The sequence below is a fragment of the Solenopsis invicta genome, chromosome 7 (assembly GCF_016802725.1).
Source record: "Solenopsis invicta isolate M01_SB chromosome 7, UNIL_Sinv_3.0, whole genome shotgun sequence".
Lineage (NCBI taxonomy): Eukaryota > Metazoa > Arthropoda > Insecta > Hymenoptera > Formicidae > Solenopsis > Solenopsis invicta.
The window spans coordinates 13,650,851-13,660,219 of NC_052670.1; the positions used below are offsets into that span (position 1 = coordinate 13,650,851).

General features: G+C 34.5%; 1 long non-coding RNA gene across 1 annotated transcript; it reads right to left on the reverse strand.

Moving 5' to 3' along the window:
* LOC113005927 lies at positions 1–2,077 on the reverse strand. Its single transcript, XR_003269637.2, has 3 exons — positions 1,759–2,077; positions 1,181–1,357; positions 1–1,086 (listed from the first exon to the last, which is right to left on the reverse strand). It is a non-coding gene; the product is annotated as an uncharacterized LOC113005927 (long non-coding RNA).
* Between the last annotated feature and the right edge of the window lie 7,292 nt (positions 2,078–9,369).

Genomic DNA, 9,369 nt, shown 5'->3' on the forward strand with positions numbered 1-9,369 from the left:
ACATGTGCCCCATATAAAAGTTTTAGACTTGGTATGTATAAAATAAGTAGTTTACGGCAAGTAGAAAAAATAAAAGAACAATACGACGCTTGCAGAATGATCCTAGAAGTTCTAGTATAAAAGAAAAGCCTGAATAAAATTTGTTTATGTAAATTTCACATATATTGATGCAAAGAGCATAAATTGCTTTTATGGTAGTTCAGAAATCCTGCATTAGAGGCGCTAAAGTCAAAAAAACAAGATGAGTGCGTTTGACAAAGAGCGCTAGCCTATTCCTCTTACTCTTTGCCTCACGCGCGACCCTAGTTCGTAGAAGAAAAATCTGCAATAATCTGAAATACCAACGTCAAGTGAGTTTCACCGTCAATCCAGCATCGCCTTAAAACCCATCATTTGTCTTTAACACAAATATTATTCTTGTTTAGAATAAGGTCATACAATTATTACAAGGAATAAGAAATTCAAAAAATTTTGAAATTCTGTGTATATATAGAGGAGTTTATCCGTAACACAAAAATATTTTTTGTTTGTGCTTAAATTCAGTTTTAGGGGGTTAAACATTATTATGAAAAAAATCTTTTTTTTTTCTTTCCAAGTGAATATCGTCGAAGGCATAAGAGATAGAAAGAAATGTTCTGAATGAAAGTTGAATGGCTCGTAGAGTACTTTATAACAATATGAAAAAGTTTTTTTTTAATTATTATTTATTATTAATTATTATTAATTAAAAAAATTTTTTTAATCATAAATGAAGACACATCTGCGTGCGTTATGAGAGTCACACGCGTGCGAGTATTTGTATGTGCGCACTGTGATTATTAAACGGACATTTTGTTACATGGGTCGTAATATAATAATTACGATGTTGAGTGGAAAATTATAACTAACATTTATTTAATTGTAGTTTGGTGTTTGCTGGATAATCTGTAGACATCTAATAAAAAAGATATTACGAGTGACTATACTTACAAGTGTCACTTTCTCTTTTAAAACTTATACCTTTTATTACGTAGAATGAGTTCATGTAATTGATTTATGTCCATTTTCTCGTGAAGAATATATTTTTTGCTATCAATTACACAATTCCTTTAATAAAACATTTATTAACGTATTTATAAATATTTGTTATCTCTAAATTACTGTTATTTATTATTAAAAAAGAAAAATATAATACGCTTACTTGTAATACTCTCTAATATTGCAATTGGAATAGTCAAAAGAAAACGCATCCTGATCTTCAGGCGATATTGTTGATATTAGAAGTGACTTATTTGTATTGCCGAATATCCAGTCATTAGAGCAAAAGTGGAACAGCGCAAGGTTGGCCGCATATAGTCTTCTTTAAAGTTGTAGTAACCTATAGTAATTTATATTTATATCTCATTAACATGAAACGGTTAGTTATAATGACATAGATTCAATTATATTATTGAAAATGTAAATTTAAATTTCACAAATGTAATAAAATAGATATATTTTAAAAGACATATGTCTTTTGTATGTTATTATAAATATAAAAGATATATTATATAAAAGTTTCCTCCAAAAAGAAACTTAATATAGAAGCTAAACGTAAAAATAATATTACAAATAATCTACAATAAGAAGAGGGAATATACTATTTTATTTTAATTTGTAGAATATGTAAATGAGTATTTCAATAATATTCTATTAACTTATTCTTGCCAATTTAATTAAATACATAAAGAAAAAATTTTAATTTGTGTAAATTAATTAAATATTAATTTTAAATTTTACATTGGTTGACGTCCAAAGCATTTTAAAGCCAAATCTATTAGCACAGCTGGAAAAATATGAAATAGCATTGATACTATATAAAACAAAGTATAATTATCAGTCATCCATTTATGACTTCTCCAAATCTTCGTTTTGTAAGGCACTTCATTTTTAGCAATATTGTTCATGATATTCGTATCATTTTCAAATGTTGAACTGTTCTGATGAACACAATTTAAAACAAATGAAGTAGAATCTGCCGTAAACCTAATAACAAATGAAATTATACATAATTATTAAATATCATAAATTACAGATTTATTACTTAAACAATGTTTTATAACATTTACGTTAATGTGAAAAATTAAATAAAATGAAAACAAATATTTGAAATTTTGAATTGCAAATACAAAATATTATAAAAAATATTAATTATTTAACGTGTTATACAGAATTAAAAATCAATGATATAGATAAATAAAAAACTTGCTTATTTTTTCTTTTTATTTTGTTTATAACTTAGATAGTACATAAACGTTCATAAAACGTCTAATGGATGTTCGATTTTAGATGTCTATAGGATAACCCAACAAAGTGCGACAGAAGCTCATTAAAAGTCTTATGGACATTCGTATTTCACAATTTGAACATATATTGAACATCCAAAAAAGACTTAAAATAGATATTAGGTGTTGGAATTAATTCGTAGCGTTTTACGAGAGATGGCGGGGATACTACAGTTTTCTGTTTTTATCGTCAGAAGCAAATTTATCTTAAATCAGTTGTTAGGTTAGATGTTATTTTTACGACATCTTACTTTCACTTGTTAATAATATCAAGTTATAATTATTTTAATATGTCTAAATTTATACCAAATAAAGTGTTTTTGCGGGGAGTTTTATTACATTACTTTCATATGAATAAAACTGCTGCGGAAAGCCATAGGATTTTAGAAGAAGTTTACGGTGAGCAAGCTTTAGCTGAACAAACGTGTCGGAAGTGGTTTGCGCGATTCAAGAGCGGTGATTTCGACTTAGAAGACAAGGAACGACCTGGACAGCCAAAAAAGTTTGAAGACAAAGAATTGGAGACATTACTTGAGGAGAACTCAACTCAAATGCTCGAAGAGTTGTCCACATCGTTGGGGGTTGACTTTTCAACAGTGGGAAAACGACTTAAAGCGTTAAGGATGATCCAAAAGGAAGGACATTGGATCCCATACGAATTAAAGCCGAGGGACGTTGAAAGGTGTTTTTTGACTTGCAAGTTACTGCTTCAACGGTACAAAAGAAAAAGTTTTTTACATCGGATTGTTACGGGTGATGAAAAGTGGATATATTACGATAACCCCAAGCGCAAAAAATCATGGGTTAAGCCTGGACAACCATCATCATCAGTACCAAAACGTAATATTCATGGATCTAAGCTTCTTCTTTGCATTTGGTGGGATCAACGGGGTGTGGTTTACTACGAACTGCTGCATCCGAATGAAACCATCACTGGGGATCGTTACCAACTGCAATTGATGCGCTTGAGTCGGGCATTGAAGGAGAAACGGCCGGAATGGAGCGAAAGGCACGACAAAATTATTTTGCTGCACGACAATGCTAGACCGCACGTCGCAAAGCCAGTGCAAACGTACCTGCAAACACTGAAATGGGAAGTCCTAACCCACCCGCCGTATTCTCCAGATATTGCTCCTTCGGATTATCACTTGTTCCGGTCGATGGCCCATGGTTTGTCCGCGGAGAAATTTACTTCTTATGAAGAATGCAAAACTTCGATTGATTCATGGATCGCCTCTAAGGATGAAGCGTTTTTTCGACGGGGTATCCGTCTCTTACCCGAAAGATGGGAAAAAGTTGTGGCAAGCGATGGAAAATATTTTTAGTAATGTATTTTTATATTTAAACTTAGAATAAATCGTTGTTTCTCTCTAAAAAAACGCTACGAATTAATTCCAACACCTAATATAATTTTCAATACTTTCTTACTCCTAATTATTGTTGATATAAATGTTAAAATATACAAATATTTATAAAAAAAAGTTTATAAGCAATATTAAGAATGAAATATAAGATTAATTCTCAAACAGGAAAAAATATTTTAAAAACGTTGTTACGTCCTGCGGAGTAACAATTCTTTTCTTTCAATATAGGTGAGCGACGAAACAGTTCAAGCAACGAAAATTTATTTAATCTGAGTTTCCTGCAATACTGTGGCTCATATATTCCTAGAAGAACGGCGTGAGGGAAATTCGAGGGACCAGATAACCGGCTAAGCGATGCGGCCGACCTGCCGCATATCACAGACAAGTAGTCTACTTTGCAGTGCAAGTAATACAGAACTGGTTACTCGAATTAACGCAGTTGCTCGACACCTGACACGTACGGTATTTGCCTGGAAGCACTAAAAATAAAGAAGGTGGCAAGCATTGATGAACGGGAAAAGCTGGAAGTCGGACTGCCGCGACTTCCTCGACTCTAAACACCTGTGAAACAGACGCAGTAAATTGCAAAAAAATCATCAAATAACAAGGATCGGCGACGGACTGTATGTATTAGCTAAATGAATATAATCAGATTTACGAGATCACTTCAGGGAACGGTGCTTTTCTGCACTGGACGGAAGTGATCTAAGCTTTGCCAAATACTAGAGACAATGGAAAGCTGGAAACCAAATTTCGGAGAACGTGTGGGCGGGATAATAGGAAAATAGTGCACCTGCGGCTTAAAACCATAAGAATTATGAGTAAAATCGAATATAAAAAAAGGGAGCTTCGGACCAGGGTATTCATTCTCGTTCTATCCGTCGCGACAGTTGTATTTGAGTTTCATCCGTCACATTGTCGGAGACGCTCGGACCCGTTCTATCCATAATCAAATCTCTGATACGCATACCTACGCACAGTTCCTATGCATTAAGTTTCTTCAATAATACGCGCCTTCTAAAAGAAATCTTGGTTAGTGAATTCCCTCGCAAGTGTGGAACAAAGTTCGATTCAATCCCGAAAAAGTAAGAGAAGTAGCAGGGACTGACCAGTCAGCTAAACTCGCGCCGCCAAGAGTCACCTCATTGTTACTCTCACAAATTCCCAGCAAGTAGTAAGTTTCTAATTAACCTATTTGTTTTCTTTAATTTTATTCTTTTTATTTATTTTTGACTACCATTTCTCCCTCTCTCACTCTCTTTTTCGCTACAAGGTATACACTTTCTAAATTCGTTATTCTTTCTTTCTTCACCTTCTTCCTCCCCCTGTCTCTTACTTTTTTGGGATTGAATCAGACTTTGTTTCGATTATATTCAAAAGAATCTCTTCTCTTACAATCCAATTAAATCCTTTTTTCTACCCTCTCGGGTAAACTTTAGTTTTAATTTTATTTATTTTCGTAAAACCAGAGAGAAACGGAGTCTTTTTATTTTTTCAAAAATTTGTTTTAGTGGGTAACAAAAACCTCCGCCGGGAACATAAAAATAAGTCCCAGGCAGTCGCTAGGCACCGTTTCAACAAGATAACTCGAAAACTCGCCGTACAATTATATGCACATTATAAAGTAGGATATTAAGCTATTAAAAAAAAATAAAACTTTATACAGAAAACTTATTTTATTATTTTAAGAAAGAACATATTTTATAGAAGTGACTTTTTTAATTATTTATACAAAAATCACAGATAAAGCATCTTCTGTAGATTCAACAGTACTGCACCTAGAGCACAAACAACATTAAAACTAAAGTTTTTTTATCTTTTCCAATTTTCCCATCCATTAGACAGGTGTCTTTGAATTCAATTTCTTCTCTCCTTACAGCCGTTTAAGCTGTACGCCATTGCCTCAATCCCGACCTCGTGGAAAGTTAAAAACATGACTTCAAAACTTGGTTGCCAACAGGTTTTTGTTTTGTATACATAATTAAAGAGATGATGATTCTTATGGTTTAAAAGCTATCGATATATTCATAAAAGCATTTAACTTATCTCTAAATTTGTGATGGTCACAAATAATAAGGAAATCACAACACAACAAGATTTTCTATAACAGTACGCGCACCGTGCACAGTAGATCAATAAACTCATTCTGACAAGTTTACAGGGACTAAAGCTATAATATGCTTTAGCACCGACTGGATTCATCCTTCTTCAAAACTAACCTAACCTAACCTAACGGGGAAATTGAGTGTACAGCGTTGCTCTAGTATACGGCTTAGCTTCGCTTTCCCCTACTACTAAAAAAAAATTAATGTAGTACAATAATTAATTTAAACAGGAAAAGATTCTCATTGTTTAAGTTTAAATTGTTTTCAAATAATTATGTAAAATAAATTAAAATTCAAACATGTTTTAACCAAGTCTGAAATAAAATTTAAAATAAATAATAATTGGCAAAATATAATAGTTTAAATGTCAAGTAAGTATTAAATACATATTAAATAAACATTTAAAAGACGTATATAACATTACGTCTGCGCATTAATAGCGCGCTTTCTGATTGATATCCTATAGACGTCCAAAATCAGACATACGATGGACGTACATTTTATATTTATGGTAGTGCAAACGTAAAATGAATCTGAAATGGATGTCCATCGGTTGTCCTGTGCTATCTGGGATAATAAAATTTAATATTTTTCAATAGTTCAAAATTTAAGCAAATATACAATATATTGATGATCATACGTGGTTAATCCAATCTTCCAACATACGACTAGTATAGCTTTAATGACAATGTCTACTGGTACCATTTTTCCAGAAACATGTTTATCTATGTAACCTATATGTATTATTCCTTTTCCACCACCAATACAAAGACCGATTGGACCATAAATGTTGTCTACCCATCCTGACATTGGTTCTGTCATGGATGGAAATACTATAACATATAAAATATGTTTGTTATATTATAGTTACTAGGGTAAGTAAAAAATTATCCGCACTTTTGCTGCAACATGTCTTTAAGTTTGTTACACTGAGTTTCGGACAAACGGGCTATAAGTTAGCACTACTGGGGTCTTGTAATCAAAGACCTTGATCGCAAGACCTAGACCTTGATTGCGCCAGTTTCTTTATTGTGTAAATATGGCCGCTTTGCTCGAAGTTTGAGAAGAAACAGAGAGCTGTGGTACGATTTCTTTAAGGAATGAAAGGTACTGAAACTCACCGGAGGCTTTCAACACAATGCGGGGACAATGCTTTACCACGCAAAAGTGTATCTGAATGGATTGAAAAGTTTAAAAGTGGACACACAAAAGTGTGACACACGAATAGGGAGCAGGACGCCCGTCAACTTCCACCGACGAAAAGGTTCAACAAGGTCAAGAGGTGATACTGGCAAACCGGCGTATTGTGTGCTAAAGCCTCCGATGAATTTTAGCACCTTTCACTTCTTCCGACCAAAGAAATCACAGCTCTCTGTTTTTCCTTGGTGCAAACTTCTAGCGTAGCGGCCATATTTACACGTTCGTAGGGGTAAACCACGAACTTAGGAATAGAAGGACGGAGCATAAAATCCTACGTTAGGCAAGAGGGAGTATTCTCTCAAGCATGCAGAGAGAACCGTTCTCCGCCATATTGATTTCAAAAAACTTATAGATTATGTGTCAGTAACATCTCGTTTGCGCTGTGTTAGTGTGACAGCTAAAAAATTAGGTTAGGTTAGGTTAGGTTAGATCTGCGAGCGATGGGCTCGGCATAATGCTGAGGAGAATCCGCCGCCTGGGCTTAAGAGTGGCCCTCAATAAAATGGAGGTGCTCTGGCTCAGGGGGCGAGGGGAGAAAGGACCTAACTTCAGGAGCTTTCTAATAGAGGGCACTCAAGTCGAGGTGAAGTCCCAGATGAAGTATCTGCCTACATAGAAATTGACCTCCAGTGGATGTCCATCGCCCTTCCATAGCTCCATGGAACGTCTATCTCCATGGTGGAAGTCAGATAGAGGTCCATTAGAAGTCCATGAAACTTCCATAGCTCCATGGGATTTTACTTCCATCATGGAAGTCAAATAGATCTCCATTAGACATCCATCCAACCTCCACAGCTCCATGGGATTTTATTTTCATCATAGCAGTCAGATGGACGTCCATTAGAAGTCCATGAAACCTCCATAGCTCCATGGAATTTTACTTTTATCATGGAAGTTAGATAGACGTCCATTAGAAGTCCATGAAACCTCCATAGCTCCATGGGATTTTACTTCCATCATGGAAGTCAGATAGATTTCCATTAGACATCCATCCAACCTCCATAGCTCCATGGGATTTTCCTTCTATCATGGAAGTCAGATAGATCTCCATTAGACATCCATCCAACCTCCATAGCTCCATGGGATTTTATTTCCATCATCGAAGTCAGATGGACGTCCATTAGAAGTCCATTAAACCTCTATAGCTTCATAGGATTTTATTTCCATCATGGAAGTCAGATGGACGTCCATTAGAAGTCCATAAAATTTCTATAGCTTCATGAGATTTTACTTTTATCATAGAAGTCAGAGAGATTCCGTAAAGCGTATTATGCGCATGACGTTATCCTTGTTGATCACCAGAAGTTAAACAAGGATAAAATGTTATATTACGTACATCATGCGCTCTTTTTACGGAATTTGATCATTATCTTTATATCAAAACAATTATGCAACTAATTTGTTTATAACAATTATAACAACTATGACAATTAAAAAAGCATCATATATGTTTTTTTAGTAATTTTTCTCGGTGAATCGATTGGCGCAATCAGTTCTCCTCTACAGTCAGTTTTGACAATTTGTTTATAACAATTAATTGCAAAATTAACTTTGGCAACGGGCTTTTTACGTCATTAATGTTTTTTCATGCTTCGATACTATTTCTAATTGTTGTTTTTTGACTGATTTGGCCATGGATAGAAACAGGTTTTAATTATTTATATAATTTATATTAAAAATATCTAAGGCTAAATAAACAAAAGGTTAATAAGAGTGTTTGCGCGATACCCAAGACGCCAGTTTCTTCTTGTTCAAATCAGCTTTACTTCAAATATAACTTTTTATTAACAATTTCACAAGTGTACGTTTAGCTCAGTGTTAAGATACTAGATTATCCTTAGTATTCCTTAGGTTCTTAGGTTCGAATCCCGCCGGCGCCGATGCGTTTCATAAATTTATAAAATAATATGTAATTGTAATTAGTGAATTAAAATGTTATATGTGAAACAGGGAATACAGATTGGGCTATAAAAATAATAAAATTTGTTTAAAAAAAATTTTTTTTATCGTCCATTAGGCGTCCACTGAAGGTCCGAACCTCCACGGTACACGTCCATTAATAATCTAAGTAACGTCTGCTGAGACTCCATAAAGCCTCTACTAATAATCCATGTGACGTCGGCTTATCATCCACTAAGGCTCTATGAACCCTTTATTAATGATCCACGTAACGTCTAAGGGACATCCGTTGTTAACGTCTAATGGACGTCCAATGGACGTGTGCAATGCGGAACTGTGGATGCCTAGTGGCCGTCCATTGGATGTCCATGGGACGTCCACTAGAAGGTCCGAACTTCCACGGCAGACGTCCATTAGACGTCCATTGGAGGTTTTAGTTCTATGTGGGTGGGACTGATCCTCGACTCGAAGTGGGGGTTTTAATCCCACTTTGAGTGG